We start from the raw sequence: 15,294 nt of genomic DNA, 5'->3' as shown, positions 1-15,294 counted from the left end.
TGTACGCGGGGCGTGGGATCTACGTGACCGATCGGCTCCGTTCCAAAAATACGAAAACCATCAACCATAAACCGGAAGGCACCCGAGCATAGAAATAGCCAGAAAGAAAGGAAAAAAACAAAAAAACAGCATGTAAAATGTAAAAAAAAAATGCAAACGCACAACGAAAAAGAGGGTGCAACACGAGCACTTCCCAGGGTGTCATCCATCCTTGTACTACTCTTGCCCAAGCACGCTTAACTGCAGAGTTCTGATGGGATTCGGTGCATTAGTGCTGGTATGATCGCACACGAAATACTATCCATGTTTATTGCTTTTATGTGTTACCAGACGCAGAACCTCCTTTGTTTTGGTACGCGGGGCGTGGGACCTACGTGACCGATCGGCTCCGTTCCAAAAATACGAAAACCATCAAACATGAAACGGAGGGCACCCGAGGATAGAAATAGCAAGAAAGAAAGGAAAAAAAAACCAAAAAACCGCACGTAAAATGTAATAAAAAACGCAAACGGACAAACTAAAAAGGGGGTGCAACACGAGGACTTCCCAGGGGGTCACCAATCTTAGTACTACTCTCGCCCAAGCACGCTTAACTTCTGAGTTCTGATGGGATCCGGTGCATTAGTGCTGGTATGATCGCACCCGAAATACTATCCATGTTTATTGCTTTTATGTGTTACAAGACGCAAAACCTCCTTTGTTTTGGTACGCGGGGCGTGGGACCTACGTGACTGATCGGCTCCGTTCCAAAAATACGAAAACCATCAACCATGAACCGGAGGGCACCCGAGCATAGAAATAGCAAGAAAGAATGGAAAAAAACCAAAAAAACGCACGTAAAATGTAAAAAAAAACGCAAACGGACAACGAAAAAGGAGGGTGCAACACAAGGACTTCCCAGGGGGTCACCAATCCAAGTACTACTCTCGCCCAAGCACGCTTAACTGCGGAGTTCTGATAGGATCCGGTGCATTAGTGCTGTTATGATCACACCCAAAATAATATCCATGTTTATTGCTTTTATGTGTTACAAGACGCATAATCTCCTTTGTTTTTGTACGCGGGGCGTGGGAACCACGTGACCGATCGGTTCCGTTCCAAAAATACGAAAACCATCAACCATAAACCGGAAGGCACCCGAGCATAGAAATAGCCAGAAAGAAAGGAAAAAAAACCAAAAAACCGCACGTAAAATGTTAAAAAAAATGCAAACGGACAACGAAAAAGAGGGTGCAACACGAGCACTTCCCAGGGGGTCACCAATCCAAGTACTACTCTCGCCCAAGCACGCTTAACTGCAGAGTTCTGATGGGATCCGGTGCATTAGTGCTGTTATGATCACACCCAATATAATATCCATGTTTATTGCTTTTATGTGTTACAAGACGCATAATCTCCTTTGTTTTTGTACGCGGGGCGTGGGAACCACGTGACCGATCGGCTCCGTTCCAAAAATACGAAAACCATCAACCATAAACCGGAAGGCACCCGAGCATAGAAATAGCCAGAAAGAAAGGAAAAAAAACCAAAAAACCGCACGTAAAATGCTAAAAAAAAATGCAAACGGACAACGAAAAAGAGGGTGCAACACGAGGACTTCCCAGGGGGTCACCCATCCTTGTACTACTCTCGTCCAAGCACGCTTCACTGCGAAGTTCTGATGGGATTCGGTGCATTAGTGATGGTATGATAGCACACGAAATACTATCCATGTTTATTGCTTTTATGTGTTACAAGACGCAGAACCTTCTTTGGTTTGGTACGCGGGGCGTGGGACCTATGTGACCGATCGGCTCCGTTCCAAAAATACGAAAACCATGAACCATGAACCGGAGGGCACCTGAGCATAGAAATAGCAAGAAAGAAAGGAAAAAAAAAACCAAAAAACCGCACGTAAAATGTAAAAAAAAAAAACGCAAACGGACAAACTAAAAAGGGGGTGCAACACGAGGACTTCCCATGGGGTCACCAATCCTAGTACTACTCTCGCCCAAGCACGCTTAACTGCGGAGTTCTGATGGGATCCAGTGCATTAGTGCTGGTATGATCGCACCCGAAATACAATCCATGTTTATTGCTTTTATGTGTTACCAGACGCAGAACCTCCTTTGTTTTGGTACGCGGGGCGTGGGATCCACGTGACCGATCGGCTCCGTTCCAAAAATACGAAAACCATCAACCATCAACCGGAAGTCACACGAGCATAGAAATAGCCAGAAAGAAAGGAAAAAAACCAAAAAACAACATGTAAAATGTAAAAAAAAATGCAAACGGACAACGAAAAAGAGGGTGCAACACGAGGACTTCCCAGGGGGTCACCAATCCAAGTACTACTCTCGCCCAAGCACGCTTAACTGCGGAGTTCTGGTGGGATCCGGTGCATTAGTGCTGTTATGATCACACCCAAAATAATCTCCATGTTTATTGCTTTTATGTGTAACAAGACACATAATCTCCTTTGTTTTTGTACGCGGGGCGTGGGATCCACGTGACCGATCGGCTCCGTTCCAAAAATACGAAAACCATCAACCATAAACCGGAAGGCACCCGAGCATAGAAATAGCCAGAAAGAAAGGAAAAAAAACCAAAAAAACGCACGTAAAATGTTAAAAAAATGCAAACGGACAACGAAAAAGAGGGTGCAACACGAGCACTTCACAGAGGGTCACGCATCTTTGTACTACTTTCGCCCAAGCACGCTTAACTGCGAAGTTCTGATGGGATTCGGTGCATTAGTGCTGGTATGATAGCACACGAAATACTCTCCATGTTTATTGCTTTTATGTGGTACAAGACGCAGAGCCTACTTTGTTTTGGTACGCGGGGCATGGGACCCAAGTGACCGATCGGCTCCGTTCCAAAAATACGTAAACCATGAACCATGAACTGGAGGGAACTCGAGCATAGAAATAGCAAGAAAGAAAGGAAAAAAACCTAAAAACCGCACGTAAAATGGAAAAAGAAAACGAAAACGGACAACGAAAAAGGGGGTGCAACACGAGGACTTCCCAGGGGGTCACCCATCCTAGTACTACTCTCGCCCAAGCACGCTTAACTGCGGAGTTCTGATGGGATCCGGTGCATTAGTGATGTTATGATCACACCCAAAATAATATCCATGTTTATTGCTTTTATGTGTTACAAGATGCGAAATCTCCTTTGTTTTTGTACGCGGGGCGTGGGATCTACGTGACCGATCGGCTCCGTTCCAAAAATACGAAAACCATCAACCGTAAACCGGAAGACACCCGAGCATAGAAATAGCCAGAAAGAAAGGAAAAAAACAAAAAAACAGCACGTAAAATGTAAAAAAAAAATGCAAACGCACAACGAAAAAGAGGGTGCAACACGAGCACTTCCCAGGGTGTCATCCATCCTTGTACTACTCTTGCCCAAGCACGCTTAACTGCGCAGTTCTGATGGGATTCGGTGCATTAGTGCTGGTAGATCGCACACGAAATACTATCCATGTTTATTGCTTTTATGTGTTACAAGACGCAGAACCTTCTTTGTTTTGGTACGCGGGGCGTGGGACCCATGTGACCGATCGGCTCCGTTCGAAAAATACAAAAACCATGAACCATGAACCGGAGGGCACCCGAGCATAGAAATAGCAAGAAAGAAAGGAAAAAAAACCAAAAAACCGCACGTAAAATGTAAAAAAAAACGCAAACGGACAAACTAAAAAGGGGGTGCAACACGAGGACTTCCCGGGGGTCACCAATCCTAGTACTACTCTCGCCCAAGCACGCTTAACTGCGGAGTTCTGATGGGATCCGGTGCATTAGTGCTGGTATGATCGCACCCGAAATACTATCCATGTTTATTGCTTTTATGTGTTACCAAACGCAGAACCTCCTTTGTTTTGGTACGCGGGGCGTGGTACCCGTGTGACTGATCGGCCCCGTTCCAAAAATACGAAAACCATGAACCATGAACCGGAGGGCACCCGAGCATAGAAATAGCAAGAAAGAAAGGAAAAAAAACCAAAAAACCGCACGTAAAATGTAAAAAAAAACGCAAACGGACAAACTAAAAAGGGGGTGCAACACGAGGACTTCCCGGGGGTCACCAATCCTAGTACTACTCTCGCCCAAGCACGCTTAACTGCGGAGTTCTGATGGGATCCGGTGCATTAGTGCTGGTATGATCGCACCCGAAATACTATCCATGTTTATTGCTTTTATGTGTTACCAGACGCAGAACCTCCTTTGTTTTGGTACGCGGGGCGTGGGACCTACGTGACCGATCGGCTCCGTTCCAAAAATACGAAAACCATCAAACATGAACCGGAGGGCACCCGAGCATAGAAATAGCAAGAAAGAAAGGAAAAAAAACCAAAAAACCGCACGTAAAATGTAAAAAAAAAACGCAAACGGACAAACTAAAAAGGGGGTGCAACACGAGGACTTCCCAGGGGGTCACCAATCCTAGTACTACTCTCGCCCAAGCACGCTTAACTTCGGAGTTCTGATGGGATCCGGTGCATTAGTGCTGGTATGATCGCACCCGAAATACTATCCATGTTTATTGCTTTTATGTGTTACCAGACGCAAAACCTCCTTTGTTTTGGTACGCGGGGCGTGGGACCTACGTGACTGATCGGCTCCGTTCCAAAAATACGAAAACCATCAACCATGAACCGGAGGGCACCCGAGCATAGAAATAGCAAGAAAGAATGGAAAAAAACCAAAAAACCGCACGTAAAATGTAAAAAAAACGCAAACGGACAACGAAAAAGGAGGGTGCAACACGAGGACTTCCCATGGGGTCACCAATCAAAGTACTACTCTCGCCCAAGAACGATTAACTGCGGAGTTCTGATAGGATCCGGTGCATTAGTGCTGTTATGATCACACCCAAAATAATATCCATGTTTATTGCTTTTATGTGTTACAAGACGCATAATCTCCTTTGTTTTTGTACGCGGGGCGTGGGATCCACGTGACCGATCGGTTCCGTTCCAAAAATACGAAAACCATCAACCATAAACCGGAAGGCACCCGAGCATAGAAATAGCCAGAAAGAAAGGAAAAAAAACCAAAAAACCGCACGTAAAATGTTAAAAAAAAATGCAAACGGACAACGAAAAAGAGGGTGCAACACGAGCACTTCCCAGGGGGTCACCAATCCAAGTACTACTCTCGCCCAAGCACGCTTAACTGCGGAGTTCTGATGGGATCCGGTGCATTAGTGCTGTTATGATCACACCCAATATAATATCCATGTTTATTGCTTTTATGTGTTACAAGACGCATAATCTCCTTTGTTTTTGTACGCGGGGCGTGGGATCCACGTGACCGATCGGCTCCGTTCCAAAAATACGAAAACCATCAACCATAAACCGGAAGGCACCCGAGCATAGAAATAGCCAGAAAGAAAGGAAAAAAAACCAAAAAACCACACGTAAAATGTTAAAAAAAAAAATGCAAACGGACAACGAAAAAGAGGGTGCAACACGAGGACTTCCCAGGGGGTCACCCATCCTTGTACTACTCTCGTCCAAGCACGCTTCACTGCGAAGTTCTGATGGGATTCGGTGCATTAGTGATGGTATGATAGCACACGAAATACTATCCATGTTTATTGCTTTTATGTGTTACAAGACGCAGAACCTTCTTTGGTTTGGTACGCGGGGCGTGGGACCCATGTGACCGATCGGCTCCGTTCCAAAAATACGAAAACCATGAACCATGAACCGGAGGGCACCCGAGCATAGAAATAGCAAGAAAGAAAGGAAAAAAACCAAAAAACCGCACGTAAAATGTAAAAAAAACGCAAACGGACAAACTAAAAAGGGGGTGCAACACGAGGACTTCCCAGGGGGTCACCAATCCTAGTACTACTCTCGCCCAAGCACGCTTAACTGCGGAGTTCTGATGGGATCCGTGCATTAGTGCTGGTATGATCACACCCGAAATACAATCCATGTTTATTGCTTTTATGTGTTACGAGACACAGAACCTCCTTTGTTTTTGTACGCGGGGCGTGGGATCCACGTGACCGATCGGCTCCGTTCCAAAAATACGAAAACCATCAACCATAAACCGGAAGGCACCCGAGCATAGAAATAGCCAGAAAGAAAGGAAAAAAACCAAAAAAACGCACGTAAAATGTTAAAAAAAAATGCAAACGGACAACGAAAAAGAGGGTGCAACACGAGCACTTCGCAGAGGGTCACCCATCCTTGTACTACTTTCGCCCAAGCACGCTTAACTGCGAAGTTCTGATGGGATTCGGTGCATTAGTGCTGGTATGATAGCACACGAAATACTCTCCATGTTTATTGCTTTTATGTGGTACAAGACGCAGAGCCTACTTTGTTTTGGTACGCGGGGCGTGGGACCCAAGTGACCGATCGGCTCCGTTCCAAAAATACGAAAACCATGAACCATGAACTAGAGGGAACTCGAGCATAGAAATAGCAAGAAAGAAAGGAAAAAAAACCTAAAAACCGCACGTAAAATGGAAAAAGAAAACGCAAACGGACAACGAAAAAGGGGGTGCAACACGAGGACTTCCCAGGGGGTCACCCATCTTAGTACTACTCTCGCCCAAGCACGCTTAACTGCGGAGTGATGGGATACGGTGCATTAGTGCTGTTATGATCACACCCAAAATAAATCCATGTTTATTGCTTTTATGTGTTACAAGATGCGAAATCTCCTTTGTTTTTGTACGCGGGGCGTGGGATCCACATGACTGATCGGCTCCGTTCCAAAAATACGAAAACCATCAACCATAAACCGGAAGGCACACGAGCATAGAAATAGCCAGAAAGAAAGGAAAAAAACCAAAAAACAACATGTAAAATGTAAAAAAAAAATGCAAACGGACAACGAAAAAGAGGGTGCAACTCGAGGACTTCCCAGGGGGTCACCAATCTAAGTACTACTCTCGTCCAAACATGCTTAACTGCGGAGTTCTGGTGGGATCCGCTGCATTAGTGCTGTTATGATCACACCCAAAATAATATCCATGTTTATTGGTTTTATGTGTTACAAGACGCATAATCTCCTTTGTTTTTGTACGCGGGGCGTGGGATCGACGTGACCGATCGGCTCTGTTCCAAAAATACGAAAACCATCAACCATAAACCGGAAGGCACCCGAGCATAGAAATAGCCAGAAAGAAAGGAAAAAAACCAAAAAAACGCACGTAAAATGTTAAAAAAAATGCAAATGGACAACGAAAAAGAGGGTGCAACACGAGCACTTCACAGAGGGTCACCCATCCTTGTACTACTTTCACCCAAGCACGCTTAACTGCGAAGTTCTGATGGGATTCGGTGCATTAGTGCTGGTATGATCGCACACGAAATACTATCCATGTTTATTGCTTTTATGTGTTACAAGACGCAGAACCTTCTTTGTTTTGGTACGCGGGGCGTGGGACCTACGTGACCGATCGGCTCCGTTCCAAAAATACGAAAACCATCAAACATGAACCAGAGGGCACCCGAGCATAGAAATAGCAAGAAAGAAAGGAAAAAAAACCAAAAAACTGCAAGTAAAATGGAAAAAAAAACGCAAACGGACAAACTAAAAAGGGGGTGCAATACGAGGACTTCCCAGGGGGTCACCAATCCTAGTACTACTCTCGCCCAAGCACGCTTAACTGCGGAGTTCTGATGGGATCCGGTGCATTAGTGCTGGTATGATCGCACCCGAAATACTATCCATGTTTATTGCTTTTATGTGTTACCAGACGCAGAACCTCCTTTGTTTTGGTACGCGGGGCGTGGGACCCATGTGACCGATCGGCCCCGTTCCAAAAATACGAAAACCATGAACCATGAACCGGAGGGCACCCGAGCATAGAAATAGCAAGAAAGAAAGGAAAAAAAAACCAAAAAACCGCACGTAAAATTTAAAAAAAACGCAAACGGACAAACTAAAAAGGGGGTGCAACACGAGGACTTCCCGGGGGTCACCAATCCTAGTACTACTCTCGCCCAAGCACGCTTAACTGCGGAGTTCTGATGGGATCCGGTGCATTAGTGCTGGTATGATCGCACCCGAAATACTATCCATGTTTATTGCTTTTATGTGTTACCAGACGCAGAACCTCCTTTGTTTTGGTACGCGGGGCGTGGGACCTACGTGACCGATCGGCTCCGTTCCAAAAATACGAAAACCATCAAACATGAAACGGAGGGCACCCGAGGATAGAAATAGCAAGAAAGAAAGGAAAAAAAACCAAAAAACCGCACGTAAAATGTAATAAAAAACGCAAACGGACAAACTAAAAAGGGGGTGCAACACGAGGACTTCCCAGGGGGTCACCAATCTTAGTACTACTCTCGCCCAAGCACGCTTAACTTCTGAGTTCTGATGGGATCCGGTGCATTAGTGCTGGTATGATCGCACCCGAAATACTATCCATGTTTATTGCTTTTATGTGTTACAAGACGCAAAACCTCCTTTGTTTTGGTACGCGGGGCGTGGGACCTACGTGACTGATCGGCTCCGTTCCAAAAATACGAAAACCATCAACCATGAACCGGAGGGCACCCGAGCATAGAAATAGCAAGAAAGAATGGAAAAAAACCAAAAAACCGCACGTAAAATGTAAAAAAAAAACGCAAACGGACAACGAAAAAGGAGGGTGCAACACGAGGACTTCCCATGGGGTCACCAATCCAAGTACTACTCTCGCCCAAGAACGCTTAACTGCGGAGTTCTGATAGGATCCGGTGCATTAGTGTTGTTATGATCACACCCAAAATAATATCCATGTTTATTGCTTTTATGTGTTACAAGACGCATAATCTCCTTTGTTTTTGTACGCGGGGCGTGGGATCCACGTGACCGATCGGTTCCGTTCCAAAAATACGAAAACCATCAACCATAAACCGGAAGGCACCCGAGCATAGAAATAGCCAGAAAGAAAGGAAAAAAAACCAAAAAACCGCACGTAAAATGTTAAAAAAAAATGCAAACGGACAACGAAAAAGAGGGTGCAGCACGAGCACTTCCCAGGGGGTCACCAATCCAAGTACTACTCTCGCCCAAGCACGCTTAACTGCGGAGTTCTGATGGGATCCGGTGCATTAGTGCTGTTATGATCACACCCAATATAATATCCATGTTTATTGCTTTTATGTGTTACAAGACGCATAATCTCCTTTGTTTTTGTACGCGGGGCGTGGGATCCACGTGACCGATCGGCTCCGTTCCAAAAATACGAAACCATCAACCATAAACCGGAAGGCACCCGAGCATAGAAATAGCCAGAAAGAAAGGAAAAAAACCAAAAAACCGCACGTAAAATGTTAAAAAAAAAAATGCAAACGGACAACGAAAAAGAGGGGGCAACACGAGGACTTCCCAGGGGGTCACCCATCCTTGTACTACTCTCGTCTAAGCACGCTTCACTGCGAAGTTCTGATGGGATTCGGTGCATTAGTGATGGTATGATAGCACACGAAATACTATCCATGTTTATTGCTTTTATGTGTTACAAGACGCAAAACCTTCTTTGGTTTGGTACGCGGGGCGTGGGACCCATGTGACCGATCGGCTCCGTTCCAAAAATACGAAAACCTTGAACCATGAACCGGAGGGCACCCGAGCATAGAAATAGCAAGAAAGAAAGGAAAAAAACCAAAAAACCGCACGTAAAATGTAAAAAAAAAAACGCAAACGGACAAACTAAAAAGGGGGTGCAACACGAGGACTTCCCAGGGGGTCACCAATCCTAGTACTACTCTCGCCCAAGCACGCTTAACTGCGGAGTTCTGATGGGATCCGGTGCATTAGTGCTGGTATGATCGCACCCGAAATACAATCCATGTTTATTGCTTTTATGTGTTACCAGACGCAGAACCTCCTTTATTTTGGTACGCGGGGCGTGGGATCCACGTGACCGATCGGCTCCGTTCCAAAAATACGAAAACCATCAACCATAAACCGGAAGGCACACGAGCATAGAAATAGCCAGAAAGAAAGGAAAAAAACCAAAAAACAACATGTAAAATGTAAAAAAAAAAATGCAAACGGACAACGAAAAAGAGGGTGCAACACGAGGACTTCCCAGGGGGTCACCAATCCAAGTACTACTCTCGCCCAAGCACGCTTAACTGCGGAGTTCTGGTGGGATCCGGTGCATTAGTGCTGTTATGATCACACCCAAAATAATATCCATGTTTATTGCTTTTATGTGTTACAAGACGCATAATCTCCTTTGTTTTTGTACGCGGGGTGTGGGATCCACGTGACCGATCGGCTCCGTTCCAAAAATACGAAAACCATCAACCATAAACCGGAAGACACCCGAGCATAGAAATAGCCAGAAAGAAAGGAAAAAAAACCAAAAAAACGCACGTAAAATGCTAAAACAAATGCAAACGGACAACGAAAAAGAGGGTGCAACACGAGCACTTCACAGAGGGTCACCCATCCTTCTACTACTTTCGCCCAAGCACGCTTAACTGCGAAGTTCTGATGGGATTCGGTGCATTATTGTTGGTATGATAGCACACGAAATACTCTCCATGTTTATTGCTTTTATGTGGTACAAGACGCAGAACCTACTTTGTTTTGGTACGCGGGGCGTGGGACCCAAGTGACCGATCGGCTCCGTTCCAAAAATACGAAAACCATCAACCATAAACCGGAAGGCACCCGAGCATAGAAATAGCCAAAAAGAAAGGAAAAAAAACCAAAAAACCGCACGTAAAATGTTAAAAAAAATGCAAACGGACAACAAAAAAGAGGGTGCAACACAAGGACTTCCCAGGGGGTCACCCATCCTTGTACTACTCTCGTCCAAGCACGCTTCACTGCGAAGTTCTGATGGGATTCGGTGCATTAGTGATGGTATGATAGCACACGAAATACTATCCATGTTTATTGCTTTTATGTGTTACAAGACGCAGAACCTTCTTTGGTTTGTTACGCGGGGCGTGGGACCCATGTGACCGATCGGCTCCGTTCCAAAAATACGAAAACCATGAACCATGAACCGGAGGGCACCCGAGCATAGAAATAGCAAGAAAGAAAGGAAAAAAAACCAAAAAATCGCACGTAAAATGTAAAAAAAAACGCAAATTGACAAACTAAAAAGGGAGTGCAACACGAGGACTTCCCAGGGGGTCACCAATCCTAGTACTACTCTCGCCCAAGCACGCTTAACTGCGGAGTTCTGATGGGATCCGGTGCATTAGTGCTGGTATGATCGCACCCGAAATACAATCCATGTTTATTGCTTTTATGTGTTACCAGACGCAGAACCTCCTTTGTTTTGGTACGCGGGGCGTGGGATCCACGTGACCGATCGGCTCCGTTCCAAAAATACGAAAACCATCAACCATAAACCGGAAGGCACACGAGCATAGAAATAGCCAGAAAGAAAGGAAAAAAACCAAAAAACAACATGTAAAATGTAAAAAAAAATGCAAACGGACAACGAAAAAGAGGGTGCAACACGAGGACTTCCCAGGGGGTCACCAATCCAAGTACTACTCTCGCCCAAGCACGCTTAACTGCGGAGTTCTGGTGGGATCCGGTGCATTAGTGCTGTTATGATCACACCCAAAATAATATCCATGTTTATTGCTTTTATGTGTTACAAGACGCATAATCTCCTTTGTTTTTGTACGCGGGGTGTGGGATCCACGTGACCGATCGGCTCCGTTCCAAAAATACGAAAACCATCAACCATAAACCGGAAGGCACCCGAGCATAGAAATAGCCAGAAAGAAAGGAAAAAAAAACCAAAAAAACGCACGTAAAATGCTAAAAAAAAATGCAAACGGACAACGAAAAAGAGGGTGCAACACGAGCACTTCACAGAGGGTCACCCATCCTTCTACTACTTTCGCCCAAGCACGCTTAACTGCGAAGTTCTGATGGGATTCGGTGCATTAGTGCTGGTATGATAGCACACGAAATACTCTCCATGTTTGTTGCTTTTATGTGGTACAAGACGCAGAACCTACTTTGTTTTGGTACGCGGGGCGTGGGACCCAAGTGACCGATCGGCTCCGTTCCAAAAATACGAAAACCATCAACCATAAACCGGAAGGCACCCGAGCATAGAAATAGCCAAAAAGAAAGGAAAAAAAAACCAAAAAACCGCACGTAAAATGTTAAAAAAAAATGCAAACGGACAACAAAAAAGAGGGTGCAACACGAGGACTTCCCAGGGGTCACCCATCCTTGTACTACTCTCGTCCAAGCACGCTTCACTGCGAAGTTCTGATGGGATTCGGTGCATTAGTGATGGTATGATAGCACACGAAATACTATCCATGTTTATTGCTTTTATGTGTTACAAGACGCAGAACCTTCTTTGGTTTGTTACGCGGGGCGTGGGACCCATGTGACCGATCGGCTCCGTTCCAAAAATACGAAAACCATGAACCATGAACCGGAGGGCACCCGAGCATAGAAATAGCAAGAAAGAAAGGAAAAAAAACCAAAAAACCGCACGTAAAATGTAAAAAAAAAAACGCAAACGGACAAACTAAAAAGGGGGTGCAACACGAGGACTTCCCAGGGGGTCACCAATCCTAGTACTACTCTCGCCCAAGCACGCTTAACTGCGGAGTTCTGATGGGATCCGGTGCATTAGTGCTGGTATGATCGCACCCGAAATACAATCCATGTTTATTGCTTTTATGTGTTACCAGACGCAGAACCTCCTTTGTTTTGGTACGCGGGGCGTGGGATCCACGTGACCGATCGGCTCCGTTCCAAAAATACGAAAACCATCAACCATAAACCGGAAGGCACACGAGCATAGAAATAGCCAGAAAGAAAGGAAAAAAACCAAAAAACAACATGTAAAATGTAAAAAAAAATGCAAACGGACAACGAAAAAGAGGGTGCAACACGAGGACTTCCCAGGGGGTCACCAATCCAAGTACTACTCTCGCCCAAGCACGCTTAACTGCGGAGTTCTGGTGGGATCCGGTGCATTAGTGCTGTTATGATCACACCCAAAATAATATCCATGTTTATTGCTTTTATGTGTTACAAGACGCATAATCTCCTTTGTTTTTGTACGCGGGGCGTGGGATCCACGTGACCGATCGGCTCCGTTCCAAAAATACGAAAACCATCAACCATAAACCGGAAGGCACCCGAGCATAGAAATAGCCAGAAAGAAAGGAAAAAAAACCAAAAAAACGCACGTAAAATGTTAAAAAAAAGGCAAACGGACAACGAAAAAGAGGGTGCAACACGAGCACTTCACAGAGGGTCACCCATCCTTGTACTACTTTCGCGCAAGCACGCTTAACTGCGAAGTTCTGATGGGATTCGGTGCATTAGTGATGGTATGATAGCACACGAAATACTATCCATGTTTATTGCTTTTATGTGTTACAAGACGCAGAGCCTACTTTGTTTTGGTACGCGGGGCGTGGGACCAAAGTGACCGATCGGCTCCGTTCCATAAATACGAAAACCATGAACCATGAACCGAAGGGGACCCGAGCATAGAAATAGCAAGAAAGAAAGGAAAAAAAACATAAAAACCGCACGTAAAATGGAAAAAAAACGCAAACGGACAACGAAAAAGGGGGTGCAACACGAGGACTTCCCAGGGGGTTACCCATCCTAGTACTACTCTCGCCCAAGCACGCTTAACTGCAGAGTTCTGATGGGATCCAGTGCATTAGTGCTGGTATGATCACACCCGAAATACTATCCATGTTTATTGCTTTTATATGTTACCAGACGCAGAACCTCCTTTGTTTTGGTACGAGGGGCGTGGGATCCACGTGACCGATCGGCTCCGTTCCAAAAATACGAAAACCATCAACCATAAACCGGAAGGCACCCGAGCATAGAAATAGCCAGAAAGAAAGGAAAAAAAAACCAAAAAACCGCACGTAAAATGTTAAAAAAAATGCAAACGGACAACGAAAAAGAGGGTGCAACACGAGCACTTCCCAGGGGGTCACCCATCCTTGTACTACTCTCGCCCAAGAACGCTTAACTGCGAAGTTCTGATGGGATTCGGTGCATTAGTGCTGGTATGATCGCACACAAAATACTATCCATGTTTATTGCTTTTATGTGTTACAAGACGCAGAACCTTCTTTCTTTTGGTACACGGGGCGTGGGACCCATGTGACCGATCGGCTCCGTTCCAAAAATACGAAAACCATGAACCATGAACCGGAGGGCACCCGAGCATAGAAATAGCAAGAAAGAAAGGAAAAAAACCAAAAAACCGCACGTAAAATGTAAAAAAAAAACGCAAACGGACAAACAAAAAAGGGGGTGTAACACGAGGACCTCCCAGGGGGACACCAATCCTAGTACTACTCTCGCCCAAGCACGCTTAACTGCGGAGTTCTGATGGGATCCAGTGCATTAGTGCTGGTATGATCGCACCCGAAATACTATCCATGTTTATTGCTTTTATGTGTTACCAGACGCAGAACCTCCTTTGTTTTGGTACGCGGGGCGTGGGACCTACGTGACCGATCGACTCCGTTCCAAAAATACGAAAACCATCAACCATAAACCGGAAGGCACACGAGCATAGAAATAGCCAGAAAGAAAGGAAAAAAACCAAAAAACAACATGTAAAATGTAAAAAAAAAAATGCAAACGGACAACGAAAAAGAGGGTGCAACACGAAGACTTCCCAGGGGGTCACCAATCGAAGTACTACTCTCGCCCAAGCACGCTTAACTGCGGAGTTCTGATGGGATCCGGTGCATTAGTGCTGTTATGATCACACCCAAAATAATATCCATGTTTATTGCTTTTATGTGTTACAAGACGCATAATCTCCTTTGTTTTTGTACGTGGGGCGTGGGATCCACGTGACCGATCGGCTCCGTTCCAAAAATACGAAAACCATCAACCATAAACCGGAAGGCACCCGAGCATAGAAATAGCCAGAAAGAAAGGAAAAAAAACCAAAAAACCGCACGTAAAATGTTAAAAAAAAATGCAAACGGACAACGAAAAAGAGGGTGCAACACGAGCACTTCCCAGGGGGTCACCCATCCTTGTATTACTCTCACCCAACCATGCTTAACTGCGAAGTTCTGATGGGATTCGGTGCATTAGTGATGGTATGATTGATGGGTTTTGGGTATAAGACATCCTATGTGCTCATACAAACCCTAAAGCTTGGATCTAGGTTTCTCTATTGTACATACTTTGAATCCAAGACTTTGAACCCTAATACTAGCATATGGAAATCAGAATTCACATGTAAATAGGCTTAAGAACATACCTTGATTGTTATATAGCAATAACAATCCAATTCCTCCTTGAATTGACCTTGGAAAGTAGAGAGTCACAAGTGTCACTCCTCTAATGGCTT

General features: G+C 45.0%; 34 non-coding genes and 9 pseudogenes across 34 annotated transcripts; all 43 read right to left on the bottom strand.

Moving 5' to 3' along the window:
• Positions 1–172: 172 nt before the first annotated feature.
• LOC145079957 (5S ribosomal RNA) lies at positions 173–291 on the bottom strand (annotated as a pseudogene).
• Positions 292–525: 234 nt separating this feature from the next.
• LOC145085436 (5S ribosomal RNA) lies at positions 526–644 on the bottom strand. The gene has a single exon (XR_013699834.1). It is a non-coding gene; the product is annotated as a 5S ribosomal RNA (ribosomal RNA).
• Positions 645–876: 232 nt separating this feature from the next.
• LOC145078643 (5S ribosomal RNA) lies at positions 877–995 on the bottom strand. The gene has a single exon (XR_013694181.1). It is a non-coding gene; the product is annotated as a 5S ribosomal RNA (ribosomal RNA).
• A 232-nt stretch (positions 996–1,227) lies between these two features.
• Positions 1,228–1,346, bottom strand: LOC145077813 (5S ribosomal RNA). Its single transcript, XR_013693427.1, has one exon. It is a non-coding gene; the product is annotated as a 5S ribosomal RNA (ribosomal RNA).
• Positions 1,347–1,579: 233 nt separating this feature from the next.
• LOC145078878 (5S ribosomal RNA) lies at positions 1,580–1,698 on the bottom strand. The gene has a single exon (XR_013694407.1). It is a non-coding gene; the product is annotated as a 5S ribosomal RNA (ribosomal RNA).
• A 238-nt stretch (positions 1,699–1,936) lies between these two features.
• Positions 1,937–2,055, bottom strand: LOC145085308 (5S ribosomal RNA). Its single transcript, XR_013699713.1, has one exon. It is a non-coding gene; the product is annotated as a 5S ribosomal RNA (ribosomal RNA).
• Positions 2,056–2,286: 231 nt separating this feature from the next.
• LOC145077059 (5S ribosomal RNA) lies at positions 2,287–2,405 on the bottom strand. Its single transcript, XR_013692928.1, has one exon. It is a non-coding gene; the product is annotated as a 5S ribosomal RNA (ribosomal RNA).
• A 231-nt stretch (positions 2,406–2,636) lies between these two features.
• Positions 2,637–2,755, bottom strand: LOC145079144 (5S ribosomal RNA). The gene has a single exon (XR_013694667.1). It is a non-coding gene; the product is annotated as a 5S ribosomal RNA (ribosomal RNA).
• A 232-nt stretch (positions 2,756–2,987) lies between these two features.
• On the bottom strand, positions 2,988–3,106 carry LOC145085746 (5S ribosomal RNA). Its single transcript, XR_013700136.1, has one exon. It is a non-coding gene; the product is annotated as a 5S ribosomal RNA (ribosomal RNA).
• Positions 3,107–3,338: 232 nt separating this feature from the next.
• On the bottom strand, positions 3,339–3,456 carry LOC145080422 (5S ribosomal RNA; annotated as a pseudogene).
• A 233-nt stretch (positions 3,457–3,689) lies between these two features.
• Positions 3,690–3,807, bottom strand: LOC145085505 (5S ribosomal RNA). Its single transcript, XR_013699903.1, has one exon. It is a non-coding gene; the product is annotated as a 5S ribosomal RNA (ribosomal RNA).
• Positions 3,808–4,040: 233 nt separating this feature from the next.
• On the bottom strand, positions 4,041–4,158 carry LOC145085503 (5S ribosomal RNA). Its single transcript, XR_013699901.1, has one exon. It is a non-coding gene; the product is annotated as a 5S ribosomal RNA (ribosomal RNA).
• Positions 4,159–4,392: 234 nt separating this feature from the next.
• Positions 4,393–4,511, bottom strand: LOC145084587 (5S ribosomal RNA). The gene has a single exon (XR_013699027.1). It is a non-coding gene; the product is annotated as a 5S ribosomal RNA (ribosomal RNA).
• A 231-nt stretch (positions 4,512–4,742) lies between these two features.
• Positions 4,743–4,861, bottom strand: LOC145079492 (5S ribosomal RNA). Its single transcript, XR_013695003.1, has one exon. It is a non-coding gene; the product is annotated as a 5S ribosomal RNA (ribosomal RNA).
• Positions 4,862–5,094: 233 nt separating this feature from the next.
• On the bottom strand, positions 5,095–5,213 carry LOC145075321 (5S ribosomal RNA). Its single transcript, XR_013692410.1, has one exon. It is a non-coding gene; the product is annotated as a 5S ribosomal RNA (ribosomal RNA).
• A 235-nt stretch (positions 5,214–5,448) lies between these two features.
• LOC145078877 (5S ribosomal RNA) lies at positions 5,449–5,567 on the bottom strand. The gene has a single exon (XR_013694406.1). It is a non-coding gene; the product is annotated as a 5S ribosomal RNA (ribosomal RNA).
• A 231-nt stretch (positions 5,568–5,798) lies between these two features.
• On the bottom strand, positions 5,799–5,916 carry LOC145074282 (5S ribosomal RNA). The gene has a single exon (XR_013691781.1). It is a non-coding gene; the product is annotated as a 5S ribosomal RNA (ribosomal RNA).
• A 232-nt stretch (positions 5,917–6,148) lies between these two features.
• LOC145077770 (5S ribosomal RNA) lies at positions 6,149–6,267 on the bottom strand. Its single transcript, XR_013693392.1, has one exon. It is a non-coding gene; the product is annotated as a 5S ribosomal RNA (ribosomal RNA).
• Positions 6,268–6,500: 233 nt separating this feature from the next.
• On the bottom strand, positions 6,501–6,616 carry LOC145080155 (5S ribosomal RNA; annotated as a pseudogene).
• A 231-nt stretch (positions 6,617–6,847) lies between these two features.
• LOC145080317 (5S ribosomal RNA) lies at positions 6,848–6,966 on the bottom strand (annotated as a pseudogene).
• Positions 6,967–7,197: 231 nt separating this feature from the next.
• Positions 7,198–7,316, bottom strand: LOC145075356 (5S ribosomal RNA). Its single transcript, XR_013692416.1, has one exon. It is a non-coding gene; the product is annotated as a 5S ribosomal RNA (ribosomal RNA).
• Positions 7,317–7,549: 233 nt separating this feature from the next.
• On the bottom strand, positions 7,550–7,668 carry LOC145084872 (5S ribosomal RNA). The gene has a single exon (XR_013699298.1). It is a non-coding gene; the product is annotated as a 5S ribosomal RNA (ribosomal RNA).
• Positions 7,669–7,901: 233 nt separating this feature from the next.
• LOC145085502 (5S ribosomal RNA) lies at positions 7,902–8,019 on the bottom strand. Its single transcript, XR_013699900.1, has one exon. It is a non-coding gene; the product is annotated as a 5S ribosomal RNA (ribosomal RNA).
• A 233-nt stretch (positions 8,020–8,252) lies between these two features.
• LOC145085435 (5S ribosomal RNA) lies at positions 8,253–8,371 on the bottom strand. The gene has a single exon (XR_013699833.1). It is a non-coding gene; the product is annotated as a 5S ribosomal RNA (ribosomal RNA).
• Positions 8,372–8,604: 233 nt separating this feature from the next.
• Positions 8,605–8,723, bottom strand: LOC145079574 (5S ribosomal RNA; annotated as a pseudogene).
• A 233-nt stretch (positions 8,724–8,956) lies between these two features.
• On the bottom strand, positions 8,957–9,075 carry LOC145077913 (5S ribosomal RNA). The gene has a single exon (XR_013693521.1). It is a non-coding gene; the product is annotated as a 5S ribosomal RNA (ribosomal RNA).
• Positions 9,076–9,308: 233 nt separating this feature from the next.
• Positions 9,309–9,427, bottom strand: LOC145079942 (5S ribosomal RNA; annotated as a pseudogene).
• A 234-nt stretch (positions 9,428–9,661) lies between these two features.
• LOC145084896 (5S ribosomal RNA) lies at positions 9,662–9,780 on the bottom strand. The gene has a single exon (XR_013699321.1). It is a non-coding gene; the product is annotated as a 5S ribosomal RNA (ribosomal RNA).
• Positions 9,781–10,013: 233 nt separating this feature from the next.
• LOC145077052 (5S ribosomal RNA) lies at positions 10,014–10,132 on the bottom strand. The gene has a single exon (XR_013692926.1). It is a non-coding gene; the product is annotated as a 5S ribosomal RNA (ribosomal RNA).
• Positions 10,133–10,364: 232 nt separating this feature from the next.
• LOC145079621 (5S ribosomal RNA) lies at positions 10,365–10,483 on the bottom strand (annotated as a pseudogene).
• A 232-nt stretch (positions 10,484–10,715) lies between these two features.
• LOC145079068 (5S ribosomal RNA) lies at positions 10,716–10,834 on the bottom strand. The gene has a single exon (XR_013694593.1). It is a non-coding gene; the product is annotated as a 5S ribosomal RNA (ribosomal RNA).
• A 233-nt stretch (positions 10,835–11,067) lies between these two features.
• On the bottom strand, positions 11,068–11,186 carry LOC145085025 (5S ribosomal RNA). Its single transcript, XR_013699441.1, has one exon. It is a non-coding gene; the product is annotated as a 5S ribosomal RNA (ribosomal RNA).
• A 231-nt stretch (positions 11,187–11,417) lies between these two features.
• Positions 11,418–11,536, bottom strand: LOC145077046 (5S ribosomal RNA). Its single transcript, XR_013692921.1, has one exon. It is a non-coding gene; the product is annotated as a 5S ribosomal RNA (ribosomal RNA).
• Positions 11,537–11,770: 234 nt separating this feature from the next.
• Positions 11,771–11,889, bottom strand: LOC145078483 (5S ribosomal RNA). Its single transcript, XR_013694044.1, has one exon. It is a non-coding gene; the product is annotated as a 5S ribosomal RNA (ribosomal RNA).
• Positions 11,890–12,123: 234 nt separating this feature from the next.
• LOC145079451 (5S ribosomal RNA) lies at positions 12,124–12,241 on the bottom strand. Its single transcript, XR_013694966.1, has one exon. It is a non-coding gene; the product is annotated as a 5S ribosomal RNA (ribosomal RNA).
• Positions 12,242–12,476: 235 nt separating this feature from the next.
• LOC145084894 (5S ribosomal RNA) lies at positions 12,477–12,595 on the bottom strand. Its single transcript, XR_013699318.1, has one exon. It is a non-coding gene; the product is annotated as a 5S ribosomal RNA (ribosomal RNA).
• A 231-nt stretch (positions 12,596–12,826) lies between these two features.
• LOC145077039 (5S ribosomal RNA) lies at positions 12,827–12,945 on the bottom strand. The gene has a single exon (XR_013692918.1). It is a non-coding gene; the product is annotated as a 5S ribosomal RNA (ribosomal RNA).
• A 232-nt stretch (positions 12,946–13,177) lies between these two features.
• Positions 13,178–13,296, bottom strand: LOC145079568 (5S ribosomal RNA; annotated as a pseudogene).
• A 231-nt stretch (positions 13,297–13,527) lies between these two features.
• On the bottom strand, positions 13,528–13,646 carry LOC145085262 (5S ribosomal RNA). Its single transcript, XR_013699671.1, has one exon. It is a non-coding gene; the product is annotated as a 5S ribosomal RNA (ribosomal RNA).
• Positions 13,647–13,879: 233 nt separating this feature from the next.
• On the bottom strand, positions 13,880–13,998 carry LOC145074180 (5S ribosomal RNA). Its single transcript, XR_013691734.1, has one exon. It is a non-coding gene; the product is annotated as a 5S ribosomal RNA (ribosomal RNA).
• Positions 13,999–14,231: 233 nt separating this feature from the next.
• On the bottom strand, positions 14,232–14,350 carry LOC145074774 (5S ribosomal RNA). The gene has a single exon (XR_013692109.1). It is a non-coding gene; the product is annotated as a 5S ribosomal RNA (ribosomal RNA).
• Positions 14,351–14,583: 233 nt separating this feature from the next.
• LOC145077157 (5S ribosomal RNA) lies at positions 14,584–14,702 on the bottom strand. The gene has a single exon (XR_013692987.1). It is a non-coding gene; the product is annotated as a 5S ribosomal RNA (ribosomal RNA).
• A 239-nt stretch (positions 14,703–14,941) lies between these two features.
• On the bottom strand, positions 14,942–15,049 carry LOC145080483 (5S ribosomal RNA; annotated as a pseudogene).
• Between the last annotated feature and the right edge of the window lie 245 nt (positions 15,050–15,294).

Source organism: Lactuca serriola, chromosome 1, assembly GCF_051521515.1.
Source record: "Lactuca serriola cultivar US96UC23 chromosome 1, Lser_US96UC23_V15, whole genome shotgun sequence".
Lineage (NCBI taxonomy): Eukaryota > Viridiplantae > Streptophyta > Magnoliopsida > Asterales > Asteraceae > Lactuca > Lactuca serriola.
The sequence above is the reverse complement of the archived record's forward strand: the minus strand, read 5'-3'. Positions and strand labels throughout refer to the sequence as shown.